The 19,282-nt window shown below is 39.9% G+C and overlaps 1 protein-coding gene and 1 non-coding gene across 2 annotated transcripts in view; both read left to right on the top strand.

The window, feature by feature from the left end:
• LOC104778406 (protein neprosin) overlaps positions 1-19,282 on the top strand; it is a 648,080-nt gene that overhangs the window by 196,096 nt on the left and 432,702 nt on the right. The window lies entirely within an intron of this gene.
• On the top strand, positions 10,835-10,944 carry LOC147947927 (small nucleolar RNA R71). The gene has a single exon (XR_015595684.1). It is a non-coding gene; the product is annotated as a small nucleolar RNA R71 (small nucleolar RNA).

Below are 19,282 nucleotides of genomic sequence, written 5' to 3'. Positions count from 1 at the left end.
GCGGTGGACACGAAGAAGCTACTTGGGAGACTGAAAACAAGATGAAGGCGGATTATCCTAAGTAGTTTAAGGAGATGAGTGAAGATTAACTTGATCCGGATTCGGGGACGAATCCCTTTCAAGGGGGGGAGACTTGTAACACCCGCGATCCTAAATAGGATCGTAGGTCGTGGCTTGGTCCGAGATGGTAGGGAGATCTCAGACAAGTCGGGAAAAGAGTTGCGCATTAGCTCGGACAAGGAGGGAAACAAGCCAAGCATGGGACAAAGATCGGTCAGCTTCGAAAAACTCTCGGCCAGCTGCGGACAGTTCTCGGCCAGCTACAGACAGTTCTCGGCCAGCTGCGTACAGTTCTTGGCCAGCTACGGCAGCTCTCGGCCAGCTGCGGATAGTTCGACCAGCTACGTCCAGCTCGACCAGCTGCTAGTCTGCTCGATCCAGCTCGACCCAGCTCGACCCAGCTTGGCCAGCTGTATGGTAGTAGATGGAGTTCAGGTCAGCTGGGGAGCTCGGGACCAAACGGGCATGGCCGAACGGACATGGATGAACAGGCATAGCCGAATGGACATGGCCAAATATGTGCGATCGGACGGATGTGTCTGATAGGTGTTTTTGGGGCCAAAACCGCAGCCCGTACCCTATAAATAGAGGGCGTGGCTCTCATTTCGAACACACCATCGGAAACAGGAAAATAAAGTAAAACTCGAGAGCTCGAGTATAAGGTAGGGAAGAAGGTTCCGAGAGAAAGAGAGTTCGGCGATAAGGCTTAAGGGCCGGAGGTACGGTACAATAACGACCTTATGGGTCTGGGAAATGGGGTAGTTGCATCTGCATAAGTATTTGTAATACTTCGGTTGGTCCGGTTGGTCGGAGGAAAGGGGGTGCGGCTCGGCCAGGATACGGCTGAACTGATGCTCATGCTACCTCCCTACCGACCAGCGTACCATCCGGAGTGTCCGAGTACAGACGGTACAGTTGGAGAAAAGTAAACACGGCTCGGCGGTTGGACGGGGATCTGTACAGATTCCTCGGTACACCGTCCGAACTGATGTGCGGGATAACTCTCTACCGCCCGACCGCTGTACTGGACGAATGTTAGAACTTAGCGTGCATTGCATGACATTGTACGGCTAAGGGGAAGGTTATTGATGGTTACTTGGATTTCAGGAAAGGAGAATGATCGCGGGAAAGGAAGTGCTTAGGCGCGAGACTCATGGCCGGGAAGATGAGTGGTGGTGATATGGGTAGCGGGGATCGATTATACAGCTTGTACTAGCATTATTATGCAAACTCATAAGTTGTATCGAATCCTTTGATTATTTAATACAATGTTCGATTGTTTGCTTTACTCTAAGTTATATCATATAGACTCTAGATATTGAATCACAGAATGCGCGAATGAACCTTATTTAAAGAATGGACCGTATAATATGACTAAGTAGCGAGCAAATGACGAGAGAACGTCACCGGCCATCGGATGGCCGGGGTCGGGGTCTTTCAATACGGTTAAGTCAGGCTATGATACCGCTTGTAGGGGCATCCCTTTGCCGTTTCAGGTTATTCGGGCTGGTGCAGATATTACTTCTCTTCTCACTGGGGTATGGTTATAGGTATTTTGTTGATGGCTCTTGGAAAGAAACAGATTCTTTTGCAGGTGCAGGATGGGTTTGCTTTTCCCCCCAAGGATCATCACCTTTACGTGGAGTCTCCAATTACCGGTGCAGTATGTCCCCGTTGCATGCAGAAGTTGAAGCTTTCATTTGGGCGATACGGTGCATGATTGGCCAGATGTCCAGGATGTGGCTTTCTTTACGGACAGTGCGGACTTGGTTAAGATGGTGTCTTCTCCTCACGACTGGCCGGCTTTCGCAACATATTTGGATGGCATCAAAACTGATAGAGAGGAGTTTGATTCTTTTTATTTATCTTATATTTCTCGAAATGCAAATGTACAAGCGGATTCTTTGGCTCGCCAAGCCCGCCTATCCCCGCAGCATGTTTTGTTTGTAAACAATTTTCCCTCTAGATTGGCTCTTTTGAGCTAATCTCTTTTGTTGACAAAAAAAGAAGAAGAAGAAGAACTAGAATCATATCTAATCCCGAGTTTTTATTTAAGGAAAAAACTTTTAAAAAACACTAATTTATTTTTATTTTGAATGTTTAATATTTGGTGTTTTTGATTGGAAAAAAATACGTATATTAATTAAAACAAACGATTTAATACTTCAAGAATATAAATGTTGTTATTTTCATACTCACGTTTTCAAAACAAAATTAAATTTCCAGTTGATAACATCATTATTTTACCCATTTTAGCTATAGTTTTAGTATGCATTTAGGAACAGTTTGATATGATTTCAAGGCTTTAATGTCCATTATCAAGTATTTTAGGTTTCAAGAAGATTTTACAGGTTTTATAACAAAAAAGGACCAAAAGGCAAGTAAAATACGTTTTAGGAAAATTTCAGAGCTATACAGTACGGGCAATGTTTGAAGAACTTCTAGATCTCACATTTCGACGTACTTGGTGTTTATGGAAAGCTGAGAGAGTCATCTTTCTTATCGAAGTGGAATCAAGTCAATCCATCCAACCATCCGGAAGTTAAGCCCGATTTAACGAAGACGTATCTTAAACCGACCTAAGAAGAACCATCAAGCCAATGGGCTTTTATTGAAGGCCTGACCAGCTACCACCACGGCGGCCCAGTCGAAGTCTTCACCCCCATTCTAGAAGCTTCCTACGCTGCCCCTTTCCATGCACTTAACAAGAGAAGACGTTTCTACCCTTACAAAACCCTAAACCTAGACAGAACCCTATAAATACTCTTCTAAGCCCTAGGGTTTTGAGTGTGCAATCATTGGAGCAGCCAAGAGACACGACCAGAGGAGCAGCCGACGTACAGACCTCTCCCTCGTCCCTCTCTTTGAAGCTTTGAGATCCACCAACTCTTTCTATTCTATTTGCTTTGTACTTTGTTTGTAAGGGAGAATATCCTACAACTTTGTTTGACTATCATTGAAGTAATATGTAAAACCCTTTTCTCTATTTATTCTTTTATGTTTATGAATTGTTTAAACCTTACTTTGATGATTCCCTTAAACGTGCTATAGTATTTTTCTAGTTGGGTTTAAAGGGATAAATCAAAGGGGGGAGATGATCTTAGTTTAGGTGGTAATTTTTAGGGTTTGTTAGATTTATATTCTTGTTTATTCTATGCTTTAATTCTAAGTCTTTACTTAATGCTTTAAGTTAGCCTCATGAACTAACTATGATCTAAAGTGTTTGTGCTTTGCCAAAAGCTTGCATGTGTGCTTGACCTAGCTTAGATGTGTGGGGAGCCATAGGAAGCACATACCCCTTACCTATGGAATTCCACGGATTATAATCGAACCTGTTTGAAATGCTTTAATCTATGGGTCATTGCCTGCGACAGTTGAGTAAAGAATTGTAGGGATCTTAGACGGTTAGCTTGAGAACTTTAAGTTAACGGTTCATTAGTGTTTCATAGTCCGAGTTTTAGATAAACAAACTAACCCTAAACTTTCCTAGATAGATAGATCATTGAACCCCTGCGATTCCCCTTGATGCCCAACGATTGTTTCATTTATTTTACTTGCTTTTATTTACATTCATTTGCTTGCTAGAACCGTGACAACCAAAACCCTATTTTTACTGAGTCCTAGCCTTACTTACCTCCGTCGGATTCCGTTGAACAACAACTCTCTCTCTGTGGGATCGATCCTTAAATACTACTATCGATTAGCTGTGCACTTTGAGCAGTTGTGTGGTCTTCTTAAGGTAAAAGATTTGAAGTGAAAAACCACACACATCAAAGCTTTTTGGCGCGTTGTTGGGGAGAGATTGTTGTTTACAAGAGTCTAGGAACTAGAGTAACGTCTAGGACACCCTGCTGTTTAATTTTTCTTTTTGTTTTTCATTGTTTCAGGAGACCTTGAGGATGAACCTCAACACTCTCCCAGGAGATTTTGAGAACCTTACTATTGCTGAGCTCATGTCACACTATCGAGCCACGGACGAAGACCCATCCGGTCCACAATTCCACTCGCTGCACGGTACAAGCCTTGGTCGCTCTCGACCAAGCATTGTACCATCACTTAGGCAATCTTGTCGCAGTGCTTTCACTCGACCATCTGGAGGCCGAGCACCACTTGGACCAGCTTACTGCCGAGCTGAACACTCTTACACACCGTACCACACGGACGTGCCATGCTTTGCAACGGACCATCACCTTGATCCGCAAGAAGTTATGAATGTCGATGTCAATGAAAACTTTTTCTATGACAATCGAAAACCAATCACTTCAAAGAGCTCTTACAATGAAGACAAGCTCATGAAGATGATGGATGAACTTATATCAAGTCATGAGGAGGCTAATAGAGTTCTAAATGCTAAGTTGGATAAGATGAGCATTGAGTTTGGAGCCAAACTCGAGACTATCACCAAGGACGTTACACGCTTGGAGGAGCAAATCAATGCTGTCAACAATCAAGTCTTAAACAACACGGAGTATATTGATGATGACCGAACAAATATTATCAATATGGGTTACACCATTGACACCATCGAGAGCCGTTTAGAGTGGAAGGTTGAAGACTTACAAACCTTATTCAACAACCCGGACGAACGCAACAACTTGAGCTGAACTTTAAACCATCCCTACCGAGATCCTTTCCGAATTCCACACCAAGTCTACCAAGACAACCATCGTAAGCCTATACAACTAAAAGCTGAAGAAGAAATGATGCTGAACTTTATAAGTCGGATGACAGACTCTCTAGATGGGACTTTGAAGATGCTACATGGAAACCTTGACAAAATCCAAACTGATCTTTCGGGAAGAATGGATGATATTGCTATTGAAGTTAAAAGAATAGAGGCGGAAAGTTCTAAAACTGCTGAAGCCATTGAGAGGAAGTTCCATTGTCTTGAAGAAGAGCAGAATAAACATTCAAAGGAGATAAGAAAAAATGCTAAGGAGATTAGCGATTGCAACATGAAGATTAACACTTTGGAGAGCCGTTGCTGCAATAACACCGAAGCTATTCTTAACAAGATCTTCGACCTGTGCAACCATATGGAGAAGTATGAAGAAAGAGCTAAGAAAACCGAAACCAAAGTGGAAGAGATTGGTAAACAATTTGATACCTTGGGAGACACTCTAACCGAAGAGTTCACTGGTCTTCTTGTTCCACTACTTGAGTCTAATATTGGAGCTAAGCAAGCTGCCATGGAAAAGAGAATCAAGTCTCTTGAGGAGAATCTGGAGAGCTCAATCTTGTGTGTTGCTGGACACACCAAGGAAGAAAATCGAATCGATGGAGAAGAAGAAGGAAGAAAAAAAGAAATTCTTGATGAAAAAGGAAAACTTTCATGTTTCCTTTTAGGAAAAGGAATTCTTGGCCCTATAAAAACAAGGGAGAAACCTACTCCTCCTCCACAATATCTCGACGTGAAAGAAGTTCCCCTAGAAGCTGCAGAACCTAAAAAATATTTTTTGAGAGATAAGCTACAAGTTTCGATGGAGACCAAGAGTTCTACACCCGATTTGCAAGAGATCTCTCAAGGAGAAGAAGTTTCGATCCTTATCAAGGATTGTTTTGCTGTAACATCTCTTGAAGCCTCACCACCACGAAACCTTGAAGGTCTAGGAGAAGAAGAAATCGCTGAAGAAGAAGAGGAGTATGAAACCGACTATGAGGATGAGTCCATTAGAGATTATGGATCCGATTTTTCTAACCCTCAACAAGGAGAACCAGAAGCTGAGCCGATTGTAGAAGAAGGAAAGGAGCACCAAACCGCCGAGTTTGGAGAGATACAAACAATCTCTAGATGGGATGAGCCCCCAAGAGACAAGTTTAAGACTTTGATGAAAGCTATTCCGCCCCACATCTCATTCGAAGAAGCATGGAGCAAGTTCCCATTGAAGCGTTTCTTCATGGAGAGCTATATTACTGAAGAACATGTGGAGGATCACTTTAGAGAGGCAAGACTATCTCTCTATCCAAACGCACCAGCCGAAACACAAAAACTATGGCGTAGAAGACGCATTAGCGAGGAAGACTTGGAGAAGTTCACCAAAGCTGTCAAAGCTTTACCCCTTCGTACGTCTTTCATGAATACTTGGTGCCAACATGATATCTCTCGTTTATTTTTGGAAAGCAGAGAATCAGTAGAAGAGATTAGAGATCTGTTTTTTAAAAGCTTTGGAACCTGAAGATTTGCGAACACTACACAAAGTGGAGAGCCCTGGCAGATTCCTCATCACTTGTTCCATCAATGGTGTTAAATTCGAAGATGCATTATGTGATTCCGGTTCATGTATCAACATCATGTCAACCGATGCTGCAAGGAAGATTGGCTTGAGACACTTACAACCCTCGGACATACGCATAGGACTCGCCAACTCTTCATTCACAATACCCGAAGGAATTGTCCGAGACATTCATGTGAGAGTTGGAATCTGCAATGTTTCAACTGATTTTCAAGTTATCAATGCTGAGAAAGGAAGGTTTACACCACTTATCCTTGGAGGAGCATTCCTATCCACAGCCGGAGCCGTCATGGACTGGCCTAACCGAAGAATGACTCTCACCAACATCAATGGAGACATCTTCTATGAAGGTAAACCATTCAACCCACCTACTCGACAGTGTAGAGAAGAAGAATATGCAAGAGAGCCACCCGATAACTTTGATGGAGAAAGATCCAAGAGAGCTTGTCTTAGGACAACCCACTCTCCTCATCCTGCTTGATAAAGCAAGCCAAGGTCGAGCCAACGACGTTAAACAAGTGCGCTTCTTGGGAGGCAACCCAAGCTAGTAAGTATTTATTTTTAGGATTTATTTTCTTTTACTATTGATATTTTTGCATTTTAGTTTCAGGTTTATTTATGTAAAAAAAAAAGACACAAAAAAGAGAAAACAGAAAAGCCAAAAAAAAAAAAAAAGAAGGAAGAAGAAGTACCCATGGATTAACAATGCACAACTATGTCTAGTGGCAAGCACCACCTACTGACCGGCCATGTTCAATGTGACCGAAGCAAGCCGAAGGCAACAGATCAATCACAATCCTCATGTGATCGATGCCGAGAGTCCCCACTAGCCATACCAGCCATAGCCGATGCCATGTCCTGCACCGTGTAACGTGTTCCATGCACCATGTACCTCGTACCGCACCACCGTACCAGCTGCTATGTCCACGTCCATTCATCCGTGTACCGCGAGACTAATCCGAACCACCACCATCCTCACCACCAACCATCACCATTCTTTTATTTAGGTATGTTTTTATTATTTTTATTTTTCTTATTATTATTGATGATTTTAGGTTTTTGTTTCAAGGAGGATGCGTTTAGAGATATATCAAACAGAATTCGATTGAACTTAGCCTAGTTCAAACTCGATATCAAGCAACCAAAGGAAGTTACAAATGGTTAGTCACCACATTTTCATTCCACAGCCGACCTCTAGACAAATTTTTGGGCAAGCATAAAATGTTTTAGAGTGGACACAACATCATTCCATCAAGGTGACATTGTTCTTAAACCCTACACTTCTCCTTATGATTTTTAATCCTCATCTCTTTCTTTTTTCCCACTGAGGACGGTGTGATTTAAGTCTGGGGGGAAGGATGTTCCATCCTATACTAATGCTACTTTCTATTTTGTTGACTTCAGACCTTTTTCCACTTTTTACATCAATAATTTTGACATTTTATCGAGTCACATTTTTTTTATTGAGTCAAAACTAGTAGGGGATTATGATCTTATTCTAAAGGTTTATTTGATTTGGATTAACACTCTTTTGACTCTTGATTATGCTTGACAACAGAACCAAAGTTTGGAAAGACTGTGACCCAACTCAACAATTCCCCAAGTCCCTATTCGATGGATATTCAGATGATCTAACGTTGTCTCTAATTTTTATAGGACCTAAACCGGACTTAATTTTCAAGCCCTGGGAATTGGTATACATTGGACTATATCTCTACATTCAAGCCAGACAAGACATTGCACTTCTTCAAGAGTATGTTCCCCTCTCTCTTCCCTTCAATACTATCAAAAAAAAGAAAAAAAAAGAGAGAATAAAAGATGAGATGATTCTTATCAGTTTAGAGAGGTATGTAAATTACCTGTGACCTTGTTATTCTACTCTTGAGTCAAATGATCACACAAAGCTTGGAAGCGAGGGGTAGGTAAATTACCGATGACCCTGATATTCGCCTACACCTTTGATTTAAAAAAAAAAAGAAGTGAGAAAAGGAGAGGAAAGGAATCATATGAAGAAAGTCTTGGCTTGAAGAGAGTCTGCAAGCCATTGATCGATTTTCCCATGGTAAGATTTCACTTTTTATTATTGCTTAATTTATGTAAAGAGATGACAATGGAGATTCTGGAAACTCTAAAGAATTGTGGGATCAAGGAGAGTTGATGACTCTCATGGTGGATTACAAATGGAAGTTCCTAATGTCAAGGCGAAGAAGAGTGCAAAGACAATATCCCCAAATATAAGTGAATGCCCAGTATTTTCAAAACCTCTTTTCCATGATTTAGTTTGATTATTTGCTTAAGGACAATCAAAGACTAAGTCTGGGGGAGTTGATAACATCATTATTTTACCCATTTTAGCTATAGTTTTAGTATGCATTTAGGAAGAGTTTGATATGATTTCAAGGGTTTAATGTCCATTATCAAGTATTTTAGGTTTCAAAAAGTTTTTACAGGTTTTATAACAAAAAAGGACCAAAAGGCAAGGAAAATACGTTTTAGGAAAGTTTCAGAGCTTTACAGTACGGGCAATGTTTGAAGAACTTCCAGAACTTAAATTTCGACGTACTTGGTGTATATGGAAAGATGAGAGAGTCATCTTTATCCTCGAAGTAGAATCAAGTCAATCCATCTAACCATCTGGAAGTTATGCCCGAATTACCGAAGACGTATCTTAAACCGACCTAAGAAGAACAATCAAGCCAATGGGCTTTTATTGAAGGCCTGACCAGATACCACCACGGCGGCCCAGTCCAAGTCTTCACCACCGTTCTAGAAGCTTCCTAAGCTGCCCCTTGCCATGCACTTAACAAGAGAAGACGTTTCTACCCTTACAAAACCCTAAACCTAGACAGAATCCTATAAATACTCTTCTAAACCTTAGGGTTTTGAGTGTTCAATCATTGGAGCAGCCAAGAGACACGAACAGAGGAGCAGCCGACGTCCAGACCTCTCCCTCGTCCCTCTCTTTGAAGCTTTGAGATCCACCAACTCTTTCTATTCTATTTACTTTGTAATTTGTTTCTAAGGGAGAAGATCCTACAACTTTGTTTGACAATCATTGAAGTAATATCTAAAACCCTTTTCTCTATTATTCTTTTATGTTTATGAATTGTTTAAACCTTGCTTTGATGATTCCCTTAAACATGCTAGAGTAGTTTTCTAGTTGGGTTTAAAGGGATAAATCAAAGGGGGTAGATGATCTTAGTTTAGGTGGCAATTTTTAGGGTTTGTTAGATTTATATTCTTGTTTATTCTATGCTTTAATTCTAAGTCTTTACTTAATGCTTTAAGTTAGCCTCATAAACTAACTATGATCTAAAGTGTGTGTGCTTTGCCAAAAGCTTGCATGTATGCTTGACCTAGCTTAGATGTGTGGGGAGACATAGGAAGCACATACCCCTTACCTATGGAATTCCACGGATTATAATCGAACCTGTTTTAAATGCTTTGATCTATGCGTCGTTGTCTGCGACAGTTGAGTAACGAATTGTAGTGATCTTAGACGGTTAGCTTGAGAACTTTAAGTTAACAGTTCATTAGTGTTTTGTAGTCCAAGTTTTAGATAAACAAACTAACCCTAAACTTTCCTAGATAGATAGATCATTGAACCCCTGCAATTCCCCTTGATGCCCAATGCTTGTTTCATTTATTTTACTTGCTATTATTTACATTCATTTGCTTGCTAGAACCGTGACAACCAAAACCCTATTTTTATTGAGTCCTAGCCTTACTTACCTCCGTCGGATTCCGTTGAACAACAACTCTCTCTCTGTGGGATCGATCCTTAAATACTACTATCGATTAGCTGTGCACTTTCAGCAGTTGTGTGGTCTTTTTAAGGTAAAAGATTTGAAGTGAAAAACCACACACATCACCAGTTTTATCTTTATCTTACTTAATTATAGCTTTTTATTTTTAAAAATACTATCGGTTCTCTTTTAACCGAATTAAAATGGTTAAATCTATTACTGTTTACAATACAAGAAGATGGATGGATTCATTGAATCTTCCTATTGCTCTAGTTCTTTGAGCGAGTTAGAGAACGAGAGAGCTTGAGATTGTTGTCTAAACGCAACCACACGTTTCACGTCCCTTGTATTGTACTCAGTTAAAATCTCGCTCTAGTTGTCCCCTCTACCGCGCCTTTGTTGGAGTCCTGGTTGAAACCATTGTTCTGATAGCCTTGTTTCACGTAATTCAGCTCAGCTTGTAGTTCCTCATAACCACCTCCAGCACCATCCTGATAAACCTGAGCATCACCAGAATTATCACAGAAATTGACACTCCTCTTGTCTCTTCTCAAAAGCTGCTCCACTTTTGCAGTCAACTCAACAGTCTGTTTTGATTCACCTCCTCCACTGCTTCTCACAGTTTTGTCATAATCAACACAATGGTTGCTATTACTAGCTGCAAGATTCTCAATCAACTGTTGAGCTTCTCCTTCTGTTTTGGTCATGAAATCTCCAATGCTAGTTATATCCAAAGCCATTTTATACATCTCATCAACTCCTCTATAAAATGTGCTCATGAGTGATTCTAGAGCAAAGCCATGGTGAGGACACTCTCGCTTGTAATCCTTGAACCTTTCCCAAGCTTCTTGGAATGATTCAGTGGCGTGCTGCTGAAAATTTGAAATTTTATTCCTGAAAAGGGTATTTTTTGCTTGAGTGAAGTATTGTGCCAAGAATGCAGCCTTGTACTCATCCCATGTTTGAACAAAATCCCTATCCAACGACTTAAACCAACGAAAAGCTTTGTCTGTCTGAGAAAATGAGAACAACCTGCATTTAGCAGCATAATCAGGCACTCCATTCATCCTTATTGTACCACATATGTCCTCAAAGTTATCCAAGTGATACACCAGATTTTTAGATAGGAGGCCATGAAATTGATTCTGCTTCACAAGAGCCAACAGTCCCGTTTTGATCTCAAAATATTGTATGAGTATTGGAGGATGTTGGATGCCTCCCTGAAATGTCTGAGCATTGGGAGCATCATCGTCTCTAAGACTGCGCCAAGGAGGCGCTGCTCTTTGGTTCAAACGTAGCTAAGCAGCTTCTCCATTAGCAGGAGGAATAATGTTCTCAGCAGGAGAAGCATCCTCAAACTCTCCATGATGTTCACCACCTACATTACTATCATTTCGACCAGCTAAACCATCAGCCATTTCAACAAGTCTTTTCTTTCTCCTGTTCTCTCTATCAAACTTTCCTAAGTTCTCGTGATATTCTTCTAGGTGTGAAGAACATGCAGTGCGGGTCATACACCTGAAGAACACCAAAAAGAAAGAAAGAAAAATTATTAGTTAACAATTGTAAGTAAAAATGTTTTAGACTTAAAACTAATCATAAATCTCTAGGTAACGCAATTGGTCCCCAACAACGGCTCCAACTTGATTGCTCGAGTATTTATCCGATACACTTAACCGCAAGGCAGTATATGCGGGGTCGAATCCACAAGGACCAATGGTACACTAAAGATTTACGAGACTTGTTAATAGCTAAAGCGAACGAATGTTTGTTTGTTTGTTTAATTTCAGAAATTGTAAATAAAAATGCAATATATAAAATGATTTAACTTATGGGATTAAAACATTGGGCTATAGGGTATTTCAGAGATCAAAGATCTATGGAGAAATGAAACAAAGAATTCAATAGTTAATAACTGTTCTAGAACATGAACACAAGATTTGACTGACCCTCTTTCAAAGTATTAACCACTAAACTTGACTACTCAATTACTAAACTTTTATTTGTAATCTCCTAATAAAATTTGCATTATCAAACAAGTTCACAATATCCCCTAACATCAACTTTCGCAGGTTAGAGAAATATTACTCAATTCATATTGGTTCAGGTATTCTATCGAACACTTGTGATGCATAAAAAAAACCTAGAATCTAGAACAAGGTGATCATTCCTATTTTAGCATTGAGAGCATATGAATCAAAGAACCACAAAGAAAATAGAATTCCCAAGCAACAATTAAACTATTAAATCATTTGATCCCCTACTTAGAACTCTAAAACCCAATTAGGTGACTACTCACACATATTGAAAGCAACAAGACAAAGAGATGAAGAATACATAATTAAATTGATGAAATAAAATGAGGAAAGAGTTTATACATCTTCTCCAAATTGTCAAATAGGATGAATCTCTAATCTCTAGAAATAGCTTACAAAAGTTTCTCCTTTGTTAAATATCGCAAATGAAGCCCCCATAATCAGTATTTATAGGCACATGGCTTCCTCTCTTGCATGGGACACTTTTGTGTTTGAGTCCAACATTTGTCGTTTTGAGTGGCACATACAGCGACACATGTCGGCTAACAAACCAATCACGCGCGTGTGACGCCCACTCGCGTGAGTGTAATCTTCGCATTTCCCCCCAAATATGATTCTAGCCTAACTAAGAGAGACAAGTGGCACCGTGGTGTTCTTTCCCCACTCTTGTCCGCATGGTACATACGTTTCGATTCCTGTCTGCATGGTGCACTCGGTCCGACCCTTAGTACGGTTCTCCACCAATTTCCTCGACCACGGCTTCACGGCTCGGTCCCTCCATCAGTCTAGTTCCCCTCTCGTCCATTCCTTACACTGAGACGTACATGGTACGTACCGCGTATCTCCCTTTAACGGTCCCTCGGTACGCTGGCCGGTCAGATGGTACACGGCCATTCCATTTTCGTTGTTCGTTCTTCGACTTTTCTAACTTTTAACTTGACCATTTCTCTTCTTAGTACTCTTTAAGACTTCCCATCAATGACTTCCCATTGACCATCGTTCATCTCCCTCGTTGGCCCGATGGTACACGTCTGTTCTTTGGCCATCGACTGTTTCGCGTCTTAGAGATCTTTCTCCGTAAATCTCCTGGTCGTTCTCCATTATCTTTCCTTCTCCATCTTTCTGAGTTCTTTCCCAGTCCTTTTATTGAGATTTTTATCTTGGCCCATACCCCTTGGTGTGGGTCACTACAGGTCCCATGAGTGCTCGGCCTTTAGATGGTGAAGTATGATATGGGCAACAAGGGTGCCTAAGACGTGGTACATTGACTGGTCGAGAGTTACCAATGCATGGACCATGTGTCGAGTCAGCTGACGGTCCGGATGGGTCTCCGTCCGTGGCTCAGTCATCTGATATGAGCTATGTGATTGTGAGATTCTGAAAATCGTCTAGGAGAGCGTCGAGGTTCATCCTCAAGTTCTCCTGAAACAATGAAGATCAAAAAGTAAAATTAAAAAGCAAGGTGTTCTATATGTTACTCTAGTTCCTAGACTCGTGTAAACAAAAAATCTCTCCCCGACAATGATGCCAAAAAGCTTCATGTGCGTGGTTTTTATCACTTCAATCTTTTACCTCAAAAGGCCACACAACTAGGACTCAATAAAAATGGGGTTTTGGTTGTCGTAGTAAGCAATTAACATAAATTAAAAGCAATTAAATTAATGAGACAAGTGTTGGGCATCAAGGGGAATCGCAGGGGATCGTTGATCTATTTATCTAGGAAATTTTAGGATTAGTTTGTTTATCTACTAAGAATCGGAATATGAAACACGAAAGAACCATTAACTTATGGATCACAAGCTAACCGTCTAAGATCCCTATACTCTGTTACTCAACTGCCGCAGGCAACGACGCATAGATTAAAGCATTTAAAATAGGTTCAATGACATGACATACATCTAAGCTAGGTCAAGGACATGTGCAAGTTTTTAGCGACGCACACACACTTTAGATCATAGTTAGTTCATGAGGCTAACTTAAAGCATTAAGCAAAGACTTAGAATTAAACTATAAAATAAACAAAATATAAATCTAAGAAACCCTAAAAATTGCAACCTAAACTAAGATCATCTCCCTTCCCCCCCCCCTTTGACTATCCCTTTAAACCCAACTAGAAAACTACTCTAACATGTTTAAGGGAATCATCAAATCAAGGGTTAAATAATTCATGAACATAAAATAATAAATAGTAATAATAAGGTTTAAAAATTACTTCTTCAAATCAAGTATTAGATGTAAAATCTTCTTCCTTTAGAAACACTAGAACAAAGCAAACAAAATAGAAATAGTTGGTGGATCTTCAAAGCTTCAATAGAGGAAAGAGAGAGGGCTGCTGGTCGTGGATGTTCTCCTCTGGTCGTCTCTTGGCTGCTCCAATGATTTCACACAATAAACTCTAGGTTTAGATGAGTATTTATAGGGTTTTGAAGGCTTAGGGTTTTGAAAGGATAAAAACGTCTTTTCTTGTAAGTGCAGGACAAGGGGCGGAAAAGGAAGATTCTGGACCGGACCGCCGTGAAGGTTGCTAATTGGGCCGTCATTAAAGTCCACTTGGCTTCAAACTTATCTTCTCGCCGATTTAAGACACTTTCTGGTAAATCAGGCATATATTCCAAATGGCTAAACAAAATAACTTTATTCCACTTCAAGGAGAAAGATGCCTCTTCCATCTTTCCATAGACACCAAGCTCGTAAAAATGTGATTTCTTGAAGTTCTTCAAATGTGTCTCGTACTGTAAAGCTCTGAATATGTCATGAAACATATTTTCCTTGTTTTCTGGTCTTTTTTGCTATAAAACCTGTAAAAACTTCATGAAACCTAAAATACTTGATAATAGACATTAAAGCCTTGAAATCATCTCAATCTCTTCCTAAATGCATATAAAAACTATAGCTAAAATGGGTAAAATAATGATGTTATCAAAAACCGTCGGGATGCGTCCTGTGAAATGAATTTATTGTAGATAGGAACATGGGATCGTTTCTTTCATTCTTCATATTGTTTCACAAATGAGCTGGAAGCATTAGAGAGAAGGGGGCTAGTGTTACCAAAGCTGACTAGTCATGTTTTATATTACTTCATCATGCTTGTAACAGTGTGCTTGTGTCTATTTTTATACATGTGATATCAATGTATTTTTCCATACTTTAGACCTTGTTTAATTCATATTTTGCGTCATATAGAAGTGATTCCTTAGGTTTTATAGCCATTTATATCCAAATATGCACTTAGGATGTTTAGAAGCATGTATTGCATACATTTGTGCTTTTGGAATATTATTAGGTGTTATAGAGCTCTAAAAGGCTAAGGGAGGACTTCATGTTATTTCTGGAGCTAAAAACGTGGATTTGAAGTATCAGGAAAGGAAAAGAAGGCACTTGACTATACCACTCGACCAGGCAAACGGTCGAGTACTAGGTCGGATTCATAATGAGCTCCTCAAAGATTGATTTGAATGAAGACCTTCCGTTGCGATTCAGCTTCCGCATCCTTCATAAAAGTTATAGGAAATCGAGTTAACTTTCCTATGCCGATGGTCGTAGGTCAATCAGAGGTGTCGTTCAAGAGGTATACCTGTTTTACTGAACAAATATCATCTTGGATCGAAGACTGGAGCTACTTGATGAACCAACCACTCGACTATGCAATCGATCAAGCACATGGTCAAGCACTTGCTGCCGACTCTCTGTTTTGTCCTCTAGCTAACTAGGGCATCCCCCTATTTACTATATATATATGTGTACTAGCACTTGAGGCCGCAGACAAACACCTCGTAACCTAGTTTTTGCCATTTTTAGCTACTTTTACTGTATTGCATCATCTTTTATCTTTTCTAGGATTTTCATAGATTTGTAATCTTCAAAAGTTTGAATTTGTTGAGTTTTGCTTTCACTTCTTTGTATTAAATTGTTCATCTCTCTCTTATCTATCTCATCATGCATGTTTTATCATTTTCAGAGTTTGTGTTCTTCATCATGATTTTTAGATCTGAGGAGTGGATAAGGATCTTAGAGATGGGATATGTTAGTAAAGAGCTATGTTTATCTATTGTTTAAGCTTGATTGTATATAAATCCCTTCTAGGTTAGGTGTTCTCTATGCTATCTTTGTTCTGAGAAGTAAAGAATAGATTTTAGGTGTTTTATCATTCAAAAGATTTTTAAGTTGCTGGATAAGCTAATACTTGAGATTATTGTGCCTATCCTAAGAGATTAGTTGTCTAGGGTGGTTTTTGACAAAGAATGATCTGGAGTTTATTGCCTGTTTAGTATGGTTCCACCAATGAGAGTTGAGTTGGGATGATACTAAATTTTATTGCTATTATCATGATAATGGATTAGCAAGTATTAGAAGATCATTGTCTAGGGTTAGTTTTTGTGAAGTTTGTTAAACAATATGGGTAAGCTTAGCTTGATACCAACCAATTACCCCCATCTTTAGGACTTATTTTCTCATTGTTTGTTACTACTTTCATATTTAATCATTTGTCATCGTTTATTTTGCATCTATGTTCTTTTTTTTTTGAATCTAATGTTAAATTATATTCAAAGAAAAATAGCATTTTTACAACTAGTGCATCGGTTGTTTGAACAAACTTAAAGAGTCTAAACTAGCTTAAGATAGATTTTCATATATGTTCTTTGTCTTACTTTTGTTCTGTTATTGTAACGCCCCGATCGCCACCTCTTAGTGGGCCCTATGTCCAATCCCAGTCCATGGGCCCACCTTCTTTAATGGGTCTCACGTCCTCTCACTAGGCCCATGAGCCCATCCATATCCGACGATCGGTTTTCTACGTCCGGGAGGCTTTAAAGACTTGTTACCGTCCCTACAAATCACCACATGACTTTTCTTTGTGTTTTGTCCTCACTCGCACAGTTCTGACAATCACTTCCCGGAAGGTCATCCATCCTGAGACTATTCCAGCATAAAGCACGCTTAACTGTGGAGTTCTCTCAGGACCTTTGACCGAAAAGATAAGTGCACTTTGGTAACATAGGTGGCCAAATCAATTCTTTTTTAAACCTCTCCGCATGTCCCTAAAACTGGGGTGTCACAATTCACCCCCACTAACAGATCGCAACGTCCTCGTTGCGTACCAAGACCGTCACCCCCTCACGGTGTGAGTTCACTCGGCTCCACACTCGTCTGGGTTTGGCTCTAATACCACTTGTAACGCCCCGACGGCCACCTCTTAGTGGGCCCCATGTCCAGTCTGAGTCCATGGGTCCACCATCCTTAATGGGCCTCATGTCCTCTCACTAGGGTCGTGAGCCCATCCATATCCGACGATCGGTTTGCTACGTCCGGGAGGCTTTAAAGATTTGTTACCGTCCCTAAAATTCACCACATGCTCTTTCCCTGTGTTTTGTCCTCACTCGCACAGTTCCGACAGTCACTTCCCGGAAGGTCACCCATCCTGAGACTACTCCAGCTCAAGCACGCTTTACTCTGGAGTTCTCTCGGGCCCCTTGACCAAAAGGATAAGTGCACTTTGGTGACATAGGTGGCCAAATCACTTCTTTTAAACCTCTCTGCATGTCTCTGAAACCAGGTTGTAACAATTTACCCCCACTAACAGATTGCAACGTCCTCGTTGCGCGCCAAGACCGCCACCCCCAACGGTGTGAGTTCACTCGACTCCACACTCGTCTGGTTTCGGCTCTGATACATCTTATAACGCCCCAACTGCCACCTTCTAGTGGACCCCATGTCCAATCCCAGTCCATGGTCTCATCATCCTTAATGGGCCTCACGTCCTCTCACTAGGCCCGTGAGCCCATCCATATCCGACGGTCGGTTTGCTACGTTCGGGAGGCTTTAAAGACTTGTTATCGTCCCTACAAATCACCACATGATTTTTCCCTGTGTTTTGTCCTCACTCGCACAGTTCCTACTATCACTTCCCCGAAGGTCACCCATCCTAAGACTACTCCATCATAAGCACGCTTAACTGTGGAGTTCTCTCAGAACCTTTGACCGAAAAGATAAATGCACTTTGGTAACATAAGTGGCCAAATCAATTCTTTTTTAAACCTCTCCACATGCCCCTGAAACTAGGGTGTCACAATTATCTTTTTTGGTCTAAGGTCCAACGTAAACTCGTTTGGGTTCGGCTCTGATACCACTTGTAATGCCCCGACCGCCACCTCTTAGTGGGCCCCATATCAAATCCCATTCCATGGGCATACCTTCCTTAATGGGCACTCGACTAAGTGCATACTTGAGCACCATTTTACTTCTTTGTTTATGTTCTGTTTCATTGCAGTTTGATCTTTATTGCATTTTTAGTAGTTTTCTCTTGATTAGAACATCTCCAATGGTTTTCCCTATTTTTTTTCTCTATAATAGAGCAAAATCAATAATATAGGTGAATTTTACTTCAACCCACCTCTATTTTCACTTCTAAAATAGAGATTGTTATTTTTTCCTCTATTTATAGAGGAACCTTTGTAGGAAAAAAATAGAGTTCCTCAATAAATAGAGAAAAAAATAGCAATCTCTATTTTTAATGTGGGAATAGAGATGTGTTGGAGTAAAACTGACCTCTATTATAGAGTTTCTCTATTATAGAGGAAAAAATAGAGATAGATTGGAGATGCTCTTAGCATAGTTTATTGCACTTGTTCAGTAGTTTAATTATACATTAATATTGTCTTAAATTGTCTTAGTTTATTGCATTTCATTTCTGTCATTAGGTTGTTAAAAACAAATCAACTTGATATTTGACTTAACTTGAATGCATTGATCATGTCTTGAATGCTTACATATCACACTCTTTATGGATTGACATCATTTATCCTACAACATCATAAGGGTATTGAAACACCTTGCATCGCATCTGATCATCCATGTTAAATGGTGATCATTAAGTTGAATAGCTGAAAACAAAATTTAATATTATTAATATATCTATAATAATATCTGAATTTATATTCTAATTAAAAACTACAAATATATTTGAAAACAGTTTTTTTTAACTCTTAATATTTGATTTTCCTAGATTATCTAGATTTCCACGATTGCTTTGTTAAATAACTTTTTTTAAGCCAAAAATATTAATTCAAACATAAAAATTAAATAAATATAATTAACAATTTGTTGTAAACTAGAGAAATCGAAAGAGGTTTTCTCTTGTTCTTATTATTCATTAGGTTCAATAATCATACATATATATAGTGAAGGACAAAACCTTAACTCTTTAGGA

This window comes from Camelina sativa, chromosome 3 (genome assembly GCF_030686135.1).
Source record: "Camelina sativa cultivar CO46 ecotype springtype chromosome 3, ASM3068613v1".
NCBI classification, from domain to species: Eukaryota; Viridiplantae; Streptophyta; class Magnoliopsida; order Brassicales; family Brassicaceae; genus Camelina; species Camelina sativa.
The sequence above is the reverse complement of the archived record's forward strand: the minus strand, read 5'-3'. Positions and strand labels throughout refer to the sequence as shown.